This window comes from Lissotriton helveticus, chromosome 6 (assembly GCF_964261635.1).
Source record: "Lissotriton helveticus chromosome 6, aLisHel1.1, whole genome shotgun sequence".
NCBI classification, from domain to species: Eukaryota; Metazoa; Chordata; class Amphibia; order Caudata; family Salamandridae; genus Lissotriton; species Lissotriton helveticus.
The window spans coordinates 441,854,628-441,869,222 of NC_136067.1; positions in this window are offsets into that span (position 1 = coordinate 441,854,628).

Below are 14,595 nucleotides of genomic sequence, written 5' to 3' on the forward strand. Positions count from 1 at the left end.
AGAGAAACAAACGGTGCAACTTTTGTAACAGAGTGCGGTGTGGTGCGATAAAACCAAATCATAGATCTCACAGCATTCTCTACATCTAAATTATTTCCCTTGGCCCATTTTATACACTCCACAAGCACTCGGTTCATTCTCTCAACTTGACCATTAGTTTGAGGATGCCCAACTGAACTTCTTAAGTGCTTAACGCCAGATTCTTGCAAAAAAACATGCATGTCAGCATTGACAAATTGTACGCCATTGTCAGAAACAAGGCTTTCGGGAAAACCTTCTCTCATAAAAATTTCCCTTAGAAAAAGTATAGCACAATTAGCAGTGGGATTGGCACAAAATGTAACCTCTGGCCATTTGCTGTGAAAATCCATCAGCACAAAGGCAAATCTTAGATGAGAAGGAAGAAAATTAAATGGTCCAACAAGGTCAATATCAATTTTCAACCATGGTTTAGATGGAAAAATGAATGGGCTGCAAAGGAGGGACAACAACTTTCAAACCTTTCTCTGCTGTAGCACATACACAACATAACTAGACCCTTTCTTCCACATCACCGTCCATTGAACGCCACCAGTAGTGCGATCTCAACCGTCTCTTTGTCATAGTGAGACCAAGGTGACCCTCATGCGCCTTATCTACCAAATTCATACGTAAACTCAGGGAAGGAATACATCTGTCATCCCTCATAACAACCCCATCTTCTATTGAAAGTTCTTCAGAAACCTTCCAAAAAGGTTGGATGTGATAAGGCAAACTTCTTTCCTTTGGCCAACCAGCCACAATATAATCTTTAACTTTTGACAAAGTTCCATCAGCAATCATAGCATCATGCCAAACTCTCTCAGAACAACCCACACTGTCAACAGCATCCAAAGTGGCAATAAAACAATCTTCTCTATCCTCCTCCAAATCTGAACTCTCGTCATCCTGCAAAGGTAGTCTAGAGAGCATGTCCGCTGTACAATTGTCTTTCCCAGGAATATGTTTTGCAACAAACTGATATTGTAACAACTTGGTAGTGAGACGGGCAATGCGTGGTGTAGCATACTTAATACGATCACCAGACAGAATGTAAATCAACGGCTTATGATCTGTTTGAATAACAAACTTCCTTCCCCAAACATAAGTTCGAAACTTTTCACATGCCCAGTAGCATGCCAGTAACTCTTTCTTGATGACTGAGTAATTGATTTCAGGATCCCTCAGAACCCTTGAAGCATAGCTAATAGTTACTTCCTTTCCATCAACTACCTGTGTGAGCACTGCTCCTAAACCATAATTGCTCGCGTCAACCGTGATAATGCAACTGACACTGGGGTCATACGCCTTCAAAACCTTAGCATTTACCAATTCAGATTTAACCAAATCAAAAGTGGACGGGCAAACCTGATCCCAAACGAAAGAAACACTGGATCTAAGCATATTTGAAAGAGACTTCATTTTACTGGCATAATCTGGGATAAAACGTGAATAAAATTCACATAAACCCAAAAATGAATGCAATTCATCTTTGTTTTTGGGTACAGGACAATCAACAACAGCCTTAACCAAACCTGGTCTAGGAGAAACTCCCAAACCTCAAACCAAATGACCCAGAAATTCAATTTCCTTCTTCCAAAACTCACACTTGTTTTTTTTTACAACAATCCCTTTTTCATCAAATTTCTTCAGAACCGACCTGAGGATAAAATCATGTTGATCTAAAAATTTGTCGAAAATCAAAACATCGTCCTGAAAAATGACTACACCCTTGACATCTTTAAGAACACTCTGCATAATCCTTTGAAAAACTGAAGCCGCAGAAGCTAGCCCAAAAGGCATTCTACAAAATTGAAAAGTCCCAAAGGGAGAATTAAAAGCAGTGAAATGTCTGGATTCAACATCCAGGACAATCTGATGGTAAGCAGAGGCTAAATCAATTTTAGAAAACCACTGCGCATCCCTCAGCTCTTCCAGCAAATCTCCAATCTTAGGGAGTGGATGAGCATCCACCCAGATATCTTTATTAAGACTCCTGAGATCACAACAGAGACGAATCTCCCCATTCCGTTTGCGTGCAACCACTAAAGGACTAAGTCACAAACTAGATTCAATCGGCTCTATAATACCATTCTTCTCCAACCTTTCGAGTTCAGCTTTGAGATCTGATCTCAAACTGAACGGTACAGATCTTACTTTATGTTTCACCGGCACGGCATCGCTTTTAACTTTGATTCTATGCTTGAACCCTGCAATCTCACCAAGTGAATCAGAAAAAACTCTGGGAAATTCTTTCTCAAGAGACAAAGAATCACGCATATCCAGCACAACCAGTACTTGCTCTTTCGCACCAGGTCTCAGTAACATACCAAACAAACCCTGATGGTACCAACCTAAAATGTTCAAGCCCCGTACAGCAACATAAATCTTTCCTTGTATCTTCCTGTCTTTGAACTGCAAAATATCTTCAATATAACCCTCCAAAACTATTTTGTGTCCCTCATAGGAAACAGGAGCCCTGTCAGACGGAAATAGCTCCCTATCCGCACAAGATTGCTTGAACAGATCCAAATAAATCATGGTTATTCTAGCCCTGGAGTCCTCAAGAAGTTTCAGACAAACATCGCCTACAAGGATATCCACATATGGATCTACACATTCTGCAGGATTTCCAGTCACAACGTCATCATCAGTAACAGTGACAATCATATCTTTGAATTCTTTCACCATATCACACTCCGAAACGTGTTCATTTTCCAACACACAACTGATTTTTTCTGTTTTACTCAAAGTGGCTTGACAAACTTTAGCCAAATGGCCGAATTTTCCACACTTATAGCACTTCGCATTTTTCCCAGGACAAAAACTATTTTCTTTAGAGTGCGGAGGATAACCACATCTATAACACATGTTTTTCTTAAAAAAAACTTTCTCGTTGGACTTGTCTTTCCTGGGAAAACTAGATTTGTTTGTTTGAGAAACAACAACATTCACACTATCATTTTGCACCTCAGTTTTGCTCAATTCTTTAATAGAAGTTTGAGCCAGTTCTAGACTTTTCGCCACCTTAATAATTTCCTCCAAAGTAGGATTCCCCATGGTGAGCAACTTTTGCTGAATATGTTTATCGCTACAGTGTGCGATGAACTGATCCCTCACCAGTTGGTCCCTGAAATCACCGAACTGGCATTCAGCACAAAGTTTTCGTAAAGCACTTAGATAGGAATCAACATCCTCACTCTGGAGTTGCGCTCTTTTAAAAAACTTGTGCCTTAATACAAACAAACTTGGTTGTACATCAAATTTGATAACTAGTTTTTTAATCGTCTCTTGATATTCATCGATGACTTCACCCTCAGCCAGAACCAAATCAGGCAAATGCTTGTAAACTTCCCTTCCCTCAAATCCCAAACAGTTCAACAGTAAGAATTTCTTTCTTTCTGCCCTGTATCTAGAAGCTCCAATCGCACCTATATAAGTCTCGAAGGCATCAAACCACTGCCTCCACTGAATTTGTGGTGTACCAGGGCTTTCCAAGAAAGGGGGAGGTTGGTTGACAGATTGCATCTTTAACAGAGATTAAGAGCAAAAAATTAATTTAAGGATAAAAACGCTATAATCTAAAATCTAGAGTTAACATGCAACATCAAGTGAGAAGAGTACTCGTTGAAATATCACTGTAGTAAACAAAATTATATTCTTACTACCACAGATGTAGACTCTGCTTTGATGTTCCAAATATAAATATATACTCAATAAGTCATTTGCTGCAGTTCAGTTGCTCCGGGTCCTTCCTTTAGTAACCCCCGTACATGTAAAACAAAACAAAGTAAAATTGTACATCAGGATATGTAAGAAACTGAAAATTTGTCACAGCGATGGCACTAAACTAGAAAGATTCACAGATAAACCAATGACGCTGAAAAAAAAAACGCCGACTCCGTCAGCCTCGCTGATGATAAGACGACGCTCTGCACTCACGCCGACTCTCGATGCTCTGCACTGACGTTAGCTCTCTTTATTGACACGCAGAACGTCCAAAGAATGCCGCTGCGCAGGGCATAGCTAGAACGCGGCTGTTGGAATTTGCTGACTGGAATTAATATGACGTGTTGGAAATCACCAACTCCCAAAGCACATTCCACAACGTCATCAGTTGAAACATACGCTCAAGCAGAAACCATCTCGCTGGATCGTTGACACACGGCAAGGCTCAGTGTCAAAAAGGTCAGTTAAAATAACATTAGACGCGCTTTGAATTCAAGGCTTTTTTTTTTTAAGGAAGTAATAATTCTTGAGAGCAGCCATTTCAAACGTCTAATTTCTTTAACACGACCCACCCTACGACCTCCTCACCTTTAAACGAGGTTGTCACACTGCCGCTGGGGAAATGAATTCTCTCTTTCCCTTTGTTGAACTTACTGCCGCTGGAGAAGGTGGTAGGGTCAGCAAGTGTAAACAGCGTTTCTGTGCAGCTCCTGTGGAACTTCTTTTTCTCACAAATGACAGCAAAAGAGGGTAAATCTCGAAGCAGTGGCCCGTTGTAAATTGACCCCAAGTCCTCATCGCCAAAAATTATGTTGTGGGTGTCAAATAATTCTCAGGAAACATGGTAAAAGTTGGTTGGTGTGTTTAATGTAAGAGAAACGAGCCACCGCACAATACACTGGCACAGAAGGACACCAACTGGCAATATACAAAATTAGAACATTAAAAGCCCCATGACAACAGGGACGTTCCAGGAAAGGAACCTAACAAACACAAGCAACAGTGACCACCCTTGCAAAACCAGATGGTTTTGAGATAGGCATTTTTGAAGCAGCCTCACTACATTTTGGGCCCTTGCCTGTCACGGGAACTTGGGCCTCCCACATAAGTGAGGCACCATTTTTATCGGGAGACCTATAAGAATGCTGGGTGGTAGGAAATTTGTGTGAGCCCAGTGATGCCGCACTTTTCCACACAAAAATGTGTGAAAACGTGATCTTTTCATTTAAAATAGAGGTTTGCAAGGGATTCTGGTAAAGGAAACGTTGGGGGACCCACACAAGCCATACCTCCTTGAAAACCCCCGGGTGTCTAGTTTTCAGATATGTGTGGGTTTGGTGGTTTCCCTAAAGGCGGCCGAGCACGGGCCAAAAACCGAGGTGACCACCCTTGCAAAACCAGGTGGTTTTGAGATAGGCATTTTTGATGTCGCATCACTACATTTTGGGCCCTTGCCTGTCGCGGGAACTTGGGCCTCCCACACAAGTGAGCCACCATTTTTATCGGGAGACCTAGGGAAACGCTGGGAAGTAGGAAATGCGTGTGAGCCCAGTGATGCCTCACTTTCCCACACAAAAATGTGTGAAAAAGTGATTGTTTTCATCTAAAAATGAGGTTTGCAAGGGATTCTGGGTAAGGAAACGTTGGGGGATCCACGCAAGACTTACCTCCATGGAAGCCCCCGGGTGTCTAGTTTTCAAAAATGTGTGGGTTTAGTAGGTTTCCCTACATGGCCGACGAGCAGCGGGCCAAAAACCCAGGTGACCACCCTTGCAAAACCAGGTGGTTTTGAGATAGGCATTTTTGATGTCGCCTCACTACATTTTGGGCCCTTACCTGTTGCGGGTACTTGGGCCTCCCACACAAGTGAGGCACCATTTTTATCGGGAGACCTAGGGGAATGCTGGGTGGTAGGACATTTGTGTGAGCCCGGTGATGCCACACTTTCCCACACAAAAATGTGTGAAAAAGTGATTTTTTTTTTGTCCTCATTAGCCGCATTGTCATTCCAAGAAATATCCAACCACCATTAGTGTCCTTGAAAGGCTGAAGACCAGAAGTGGTCTCATTCTTTCCCAGGGCAAATATATCAGATTGGCGGGAGGTATCCTCCGGAAGATCTTACTCCGTCAAGGCTTATTTCGAGCTGTCGGCCCAGTTTCGTCGTGGCACGGGGGGCCTCCCTCTGGACTTGGAGTACAGGGCCTAATCATCGGACCCGGGGAAAAAAAAAAACCCGGATGCCAGATGGTTTTTCATCTCCACTTAAGTAGAAAATTCCAGAAGGCAAAGCTTCTGGAACTGCCAGATCTTTCCATGTCCACTTTAGATATTTCATAGAGAGATGTCAGCCACTCTGCACGAGTCGGAGGGTTGGTATTGACCCAATTTTTACATATTTGCCATCTTGCTAAAAGGATAGCATAGAATAGAAATATTCTTTCTGTCCCCACTATGTTGTCGCTCAGTCCAAATATAACTAACGACAGGCAAAGAGGGATCGGAGTTTTGAGGATTGATTCTAGAGAAATCTTGACTTCCTCCCAAAATGTACTAATGTTAGGGCATCGTATGCTGCCGGAAGAAGGCATTTCTTGCAGCACTTCCCTGGTTGGAACTTAGAGAGTCTTTGGGGAGAGAGATATGCTCGATGCAAAGTATATAGATGGTTACGCCTCAACCTGGCAGGCTTGATGACTTTGTACAGGAGGCTGAAAGATCTTATCCATCAGTCCTCCATCTGAGCTTCACCATCACCTCCCCACAGTTCACTCGGGAGATCGAAGTCTCCGTCAGTTTCCTCCATGATGGACCGATTACATTTTTCTTTAACTGTTCTCGGAACCAACTGGCCAATTGCATGTATTTAAACCAGGATAAAGTTGAACCAACCCTCTTAAGAAAAAACTTCCCATTCTCCCAAGGTCCCTCCTGCCACCAAGTCTCCCCATCTTAGTACCCCTGCATTCAATAAAGGAGGTGTAAGGCTATCAGCAAGACAAGGGTGGAGCCCCTGGGAATCCCAGATTGGAGCAAGATTGGAAAAATATGCCAACCCAAGCCTAGCTTTTATTTGAGACCATTCTTTCACGAGCAGGTATAAGATCTTTAATCTCACCCTCTTGAAATATCTCTGATGTCCAAATTTGAACAAAAAACCATCCAGTGGTAGATTAGAGCCAGATAACATTGCCTTAACATGCACCCATTTGAATTGTCTTCAGGAGTCTTCAGCAGCATCCTGGAGTGAGACAGGTGGAATGCACAGGCGTAATATCCCACGTCTGGCAGTGCGAGGCCTCCTTTCTCCCTCCTTCTCCTTAGTTTTTTCCAGGTCAGCCTGGCGGACCTAAATCCCCAGATGAAGGAGTTAATATTTTGTTGGCATTTGTGAAGTTGTTTAGAGTCAAATGTCAGTGGGATAGCATTAAAGATAAATATATATTTGGGGAGGATGGTCATTTTCACTAAGCTTGTTCTCCCATAAACCGTGAGAGGGAGGAAGGACCATGCTTTCAACAGTGCCTTGGACTCACGGGAGACCCGATCTAAATTCGTCTGGGCCAACATACCGATGTCATGGGTAATTATGACCCCTAGATAATGAATTGAAGGTGTTACTGGAAGTTGAAGATTATCGATATTCCAGGCCATAAGATAGGTTTTCCCAGCATTAATTTTGTAACCCGAGAACCTTCCAAACTCCTCTGCCCTCCTTACAACCATGGGGAAGGCATGATCGGGGTCCGTTGTATAGATAAGATTGTTGTCTGCATAGAGCCCAACCTTTTTCTCCCAACCATGGAAGGAGAAAGCCGGAATGCTGCAATCATCCCTGAGAGTCTGAACAAAGGGTTCGACGTATAAATTAAACAGGAGAGGGAAAGCGGACACCCCTGTCTTGTCCCCCTCATAATTTGGAAAGGCTCTGTATGGGCGCCGTTGACCAAGAGACTGGCCCTAGGATCACTATATAGTAGGTTTATTGCTCAACAAAATTTATGACCAAGTTGGAATTTCCTCATTACGTCATCTAGATAGGGCCAGTTGACCCTATCAAATGCTTTTGTGGCGTCGAGCGTCATGATCGCAAGAGGGAGAAAAAAAGTCGAGGCGATATCAATCGCCCCAACCAGATCATAGGTCAGGTCAGCCAATTGGCGTCCCCGGATAAAACCCTTTTGGTCATGATGGATAATCGTGCCGATCTCGCTCCCAAGACGTGCTGCCAAAATTGCTGCAAAGATCTTATAGTCGTTATTTAGGAGCGAGATCGGGCGATAAGATCCACAATCGGCCGGGTCCTTTCCCGTTTTTAGGACTAGGGCAATATTTGCCTCACCCCATGACCTGGGTGGTGCCACTCCGTTCATTAAGATGTTATTAAATAGGGCAGTTAAAGTTGGAACAATAGTCGTATCTAAAATCCGATATATTTCACCGGGTATACCATCAGGCCCTGCGGCCTTCCCCCGTTTCAACTGTTTAATTGCTCTGGTGACTTCCGCTTCTGTTACCTCCTTATCAAGACGCTCGCTCTGTTCCTTGTTCAGCGTAGGGAGGCCCACCTTCCCTAGCCACTCATCCCTCTCCTTTGCGTTAATTGCAATTCCATCAGTATATATATTCTGGAAAAATGCCCGAAAGGCTTCCCCTATTTCTAAGTTGGAGATCCTAGTGTTGGCTTCCCCCTCTACTTTCACTTCTGTAATGTAATTTCTGGCTTGGTCTGCTTTGATTTTCCAGGCAAGCAATTTGCCTGCAGCTTCACCATATTCAAAGTGTAGGAGCTTACTGGCCTCCCATCCCTTTGCCACTCTCTCCTGTAGTATGGAATCTAGTTTGTCTTTTAGGTCATTGCGTCTTTTTAGGTTTTCTGGAGACATGAGGTAATTTGAATCTATGAGTGCCAAATCTTTCTCTATGTTTAGTACCTCTTCTCTGTGTTTCCTCTTTCTATAAGAGGCACGATTGGTGATACATCCTCTTAAATACGCCTTCCACATCTCCCATACAGACACTAAGGGGGCAGAATTTATATTATATTCTAAGAATGCGGCGGACTCATTTATTAGAAATTCCCTCTCGTCTTCTTCGAGTAGGATGGTACGATCAAAGGACCATGAGGTGCGTGTAACATTCTGGCCTAATATTATCGTAAAGAGAATAGCCAAGTGATCGGACAGATGAGAGGGAAGGTAAATCAAATTTTTCAGAGTGTCCTTGAGAATAAAACTGAAGAGGGCGTAGTCAATGCGGGATTTATGCTTATATTTATGATTATGGAAAGAAACCCCCAAGGTGTTACCGACTCTCTCCCGCCAGAAATCCACTAACCCCAAGTTTGACATACATGTAAGTAGGGTTGACCTTGCCTTGCTGTGTGGTTGTGCTCTAGAACTAGCTGATTTATCCAATTTTGGATTTAAGACTAGGTTGAAATCGCCCATCCATATTACAGGGTTCTGAGAGGTGATCAGGTGGTTCTGGATTGTATTGAGGTAGGAAGGATCGTCCTGATTGGGACCATAATACCCAGCCAAAGTGAATGCCCTCCCATCAAACTGGACGTTGGCTGTTAGCCATCTACCACTCGGGTCGGTCCTGTAATCTGTGATCTGAGCATTGGCTTGTTTTTTAAAACGATGACAATCCCACGGATATTGGCATTATGGTCTGTACTGAGAAATGTATCCACCCATTTCAGATTTTTCATTAAGTCGATGACCTCTTGTTTTAGTAAGTGCGTCTCCTGGATTACTATGACCTGCGCGGGGGAATCTCTAATATATTGCAAGATTTTATGTCTCCTTCCCTTCACACGCAGGCCATTGACGTTCCAGGATAAGAACTGGAGCTCACTCATTTATCTTGCCGATCACCCACCCGATACCAATCCTGTCCACCCCTAGGGACCCTGCACTCCTCCCAGTAGTCTTCCTGTCTGACCTGGATATTGTATCGGTATTGTCGACTAAAGTGGTTTTTGGAAAATACATAGTACAAAAAAGAGAAAAACAGCTTCTGAGGACTTTTTAATGCTCTCTCCCCCACCCAACTTCCCCTGGAAACACCCCCAACTTACTCTGGCTAGGTGTTTTGCCAGATTTCGTCACCAACATACCCCTTACCCTTGCCCTATCCAACATGATAAGCGATGTTGACCGGCCGGTATATAGGTGTCACGGTCTATATGTGAGATGGAGAAAGGAAAAGAGTGAGATGGAGAAAGAAAAGAAATAACCCCCCAATAATTGATAGAAAAAATACGGAAGGTTTAACCTTGTTTAGTGAAGGTTCTATTATCAGTTAATATGTATATGCCTGTTATTTATCTGTTTATTAGTTTTTCCTTTTATTACCTTCTCTTTCTTTTCTCCGTTTATTTATTATTTCTTTTCCCTTCTTCTTTTATTCCCCCTTTCTTTTCCTTTCCCTTCCTTCCCCTTTTTTTTCTTTTTTTTCTTATGCCCCTGAAATTTCTTCCACCCCCCCATATTTTTTTTCTTTTTATATAGCATTATTATTGAACTTTATTAAGTTCCATATTCAAAGACTGTGCTCCTGCCCATTTAACCTTGCTATCTCATGTGTAGGCTTATGGAAAGGAGCAATATCACTGCGGTGAGGAGGTGGGATGATGTCAGAGTAGGTGCAGATACAAGGGTAATCTTAGAAGAACAGCTCTAAGAACCCCTCTGTACATACTCACTGATGGAGCCTAGCAATTCGTCTGCGTCTAGAGGTGTTCGGATGTTGTGCATTTTATTATTGAACATTATCCTGAGGAATGCGGGGAACCTCATCTGTACTGTGGCCCCCAGGGCCCTGAACTTCTCCATTCTCTGCCCAAGTTCCCACTGTCTGTCTAGGGTGGTTTTCGAAAGGTCCGATCGGACATCAAAGCAGAAGTCCTGGGCCTTCAGTGACTTTACTTTAAGAGCGAGATTCAAGATCTTCTCTTTAATTGAGTAGGTTAGGAAGTTCACAAGAATTTTCCTGGGCTTTGTCCGCCCTGGGTTGAGGCGGAAGGGGTCTCGATGTATCCTCAGTATATCCGCCTCCAACTCCGCTGCTGACTCATCCAAGTTAAGGGCATTTCTGAGAAGGGAGACAACATATTTCTTGATTTTGCTCCCTTCCTTTCCTTCCGGGATCTTTAAAAGTCTGAGGTTGTTCCTCCTAGAATAATTTTCCAGGGACTCGACCCTATCTTTCACTGCTTCCCCTTCTCTCCGTAGTGACTGGATTCTGTCTTCAGCATGTTCCAGCTTGGCCTTTAGCTCCCCCACTGTTCCTTCAAGGCTCTCAGTCCTCTCAAAAAGGCCGTCCACTTTCGTCTCAAGAGCTTCACACACAGCCCTGATCTCGGATTGATTCTGTCTAGATTCTGCGAAACCACTTTTGATTTCGCTTCTCATAGCCACTAACATAGCCTGGAGGGAACCCTCACTGTTACTCCCTGAAGTACTCCCCGAGGTGCTGATGCCGTTATCCTCGCTCTTGGGTTCTACCACCACCCCAGTAACTGAGACGGGTTCCATTGCCGCTGCCAGAATTTCTGTTTGCGCTGATGCTCCCGGTGGGTATCGTAACTGACTGCCTCAGAAGCGCTGGTCCCTCGAGGCTATGTGCCTCTATATTGGAGGTGCAAGGGGTGTTAGTGGCTAGGGTAGGGGCGCTCAACATCTTGAAACGCACTGTATTTACAGCCTCTGGGGCTTGTGGATTTTATGCTATATTCAAGACTTGGGGTAAGACCTTGAAATAAGACCTTAGGGACGGGGTAATTTGGGCAGCTGTTTTTGCTATTCTCTTTGCTTTAGCTCCCTTTGGCAGCTGCTTATTTGGGGGGGGGGGGGGTTAAAGACAGCCACCGCAGTCTTTAAAGTGGCGTCCTGTGATGCAAAATTTGCCGCCTCCTCCGGGGTCTCAGCCCCTGGGTCAGACACTGGGTCAAACACTGGCTCAAACCCTAACTCAAGCTCGGGCTCACTGATAAGATCTCTATCCACAGACCTGATTTGTCTAGAGCTGAGGTTGGAATACCTTCAGAGTACTTAGTGGTATCGGGCTCGACCCCCAACCTCGATGACAGTGCCCCCGTGCACCTACCCACTGTACCGCTTTGATGTTCCGCCGCCGCCGAACAGACCGCGAGCTGCCGCCCTGCGGCTCCTCCGTAGCTCCACGGCTGCCTCTACCCAGTGGAATAGTGCAGGGGGTGGAGCGAGGCTGAAACACATTAGCTGCCTCTATCCGCAGCAAACCGCGGATGAATTCCACAGCGCGTCGGTGCAGGACCTCCAGGAGAGCCGGGGAGTCCGGGAGGGGGCTGCCGCCACTCACAAACTTCTCCCCACCTCACCGCATCCGTCACGCCGGTCGATCCAGGTAGAAATTTGCTGTTTTACATAATTGGAAAGCACAGGGTTAGGAGTATCTGTTGAGACGTGCGCGCCGCCCTAACCAGCGGCCGCCATGTTTTCCCTTCTCTTGTGATTTTATGATTCTAAAATTGAGGTTTGCAAGGGATTCTGGGAAAGGAACGTTGGGGGATCCACACAAGCCATACCTCTTTGGAAGCCCCGAGTGTCTAGTTTCCAGAAATGTGTGGGTTTGGCAGTTTTCCCTACATGGCGGTCGAGCACAGGGCCAAAAACCCAGGTTACCCCCCTTGCAAAACCAGGTGGTTTTGAGATAGGCACTTTTGATGTCGCCTCACTACATTTTGGGCCCTTGCCTGTCGCGTGTACTTGGGCCTACCACACACGTGAGGCACCATTTTTATCGCGAGACCTGGGGGAACGCTGGGTAGTAGGAAATTTGTGTGAACCCAGTGATGCCACACTTTCCCACACAAAAAATGTGTGAAAAAGTGATTTTGTTCATCTAAAAATGAGGGTTGCAAGGGATTCTGGGTAAGGAAATGTTGGGGAATCTATGCAAGACATACATCCATGGAAGCCCCGGGTGTCTAGTTTTCAGAAATGTGTGAGTTTGGTAGGTTTCCCTACATGGCCGCCGAGCACGGGGCCAAAAACCCAGGTGTTCCCCCTTGCAAAAAAAGGTTGTTTTTGAGATAGGCATTTTTGATGTTGCCTCACTACGTTTTGGGACCTTGCTTGTCGCGGGTTCTAGGGCCTCCCACACAAGTGAGGTACCATTTTTATTGGGAGACCTAGGGGAATGCTGGTTGGTAGGACATTTGTGTTAGCCCGGTGATGCCACACTTTCCCACACATAAATGTGTGAAAAAACTGTTTTTTTTCTGTTAAAAATAGAGGTTTGCAAGGGATTCCGGGTAAGGAAACTTTGGGGGATCCAAACAAGCTGTACCTCCATGGAAGCCCCCAGGAGTCTAGTTTTCAGAAATGTGTAGGTTTGGTAGGTTTACCTACATGGCCGCCGAGCACAGAGCCACAAACCCAGGTGACCCCCCTTGCAAAACCAGGTGGTTTTGAGATAAGCTTTTTTGATGTCGCCTCACCACATTTTGGGCCCTTGCCTGTCGCGGGTACTTCGGCCTCCCACACAAGTGAGGCAAAAATTTTATTGGGAGACCAGGGGGAACGCTGGGTCGATTTGTGTGAGCCCGGTGATGCCACACTTTCCCACACAAAAATGTTTGAAAAGGTGTTTTTTTTCATCTAAAAATTTGCTTTGCAAGGGATTCTGGGTAAGGAAACGTTGGGGGATCCGCGCAAGACATACCTCCATGAAAGCCCCCGGGTGTCTAGTTTTCAGAAATGTCTGGGTTTGGTAGGTTTCCCTACATGGCGGTCGAGCACGGGGCCAAAAACGCAGGTGACACCCCATGCAAAACCTGGTGGTTTTGAGATAGGATTTTTGATGTCGCCTCACTACATTTTGGGCCCTTGCCTGTCGCGGGTACTCGGGCCTCCCACACAAGTGAGGCACCATTTTTAACGGGAGATCTGGGGGAATGCTGGGCAGTAGGAAATTTGTGTGAGCCCAGTGATGCCACACTTTCCCACCCAAAAATGTGTGAAAAAGTCATTTTATTAATCTAAAAATGAGGGTTGCAAGGGATTCTGGGTAAGGAAACGTTGGGGGATCTATGCAAGACATACATCCATGGAAGCCCCCGGGTGTCTAGTTTTCAGAAATGTCTGGGTTTGGTAGGTTTCCCTAGATGTCCGGCGAGCACGGGGCCAAAAACCCAGGTGACCCCCTTGCAAAACCAGGTGGTTTGAGTAAGGAATTTTGATGTCTCCTCACTACGTTTTGGGCCCTTGCCTGTCGCGGGTAAATGGGTCTCCCACACAAGTGAAGCACCATTTTTATCGAGAGACCTGGGGAAATGCTGGGTGGTAGGGAATTTGTGTGAGCCCGGTGATGCCACACTTTCCCACACAAAAATATGTGAACAAAGTGATTTTTTTAATCTAAAAATGAGGTTTGCAAGGGATTCTGGGTAAGGAAACGTTAGGGGATCCATGCAAGACATACATCCATGGAAGCCCCCATTTGTCTAGTTTTAGAAATGTGTGGGTTTGGTAGGTTTCCCTACATGGCTGCCGAGCATGGGGCCAAAAACCCAGGTGACCCCCCTTGCAAAACCAGGTGGTTTTGAGATACACATTTGTGATGTCGCCTCACTAAATTTTGGGCCCTGTCGCGTGTACTTGGGCCTCCCACACAAGTGAGGTACCATTTTTATCAGAAGACCGGGGAGAATCCTGGGTAGTAGGAAATTTGTGTGAGCCCGGTGATGCCACACTTTCCCACATAAAAATGTGTGAAATAGTCATTTTATTATTCTAAAAATGAGGTTTGCAAGGACTTCTGGGTAAGGAAATGTTGGGGGATCCACACAAGCCATAC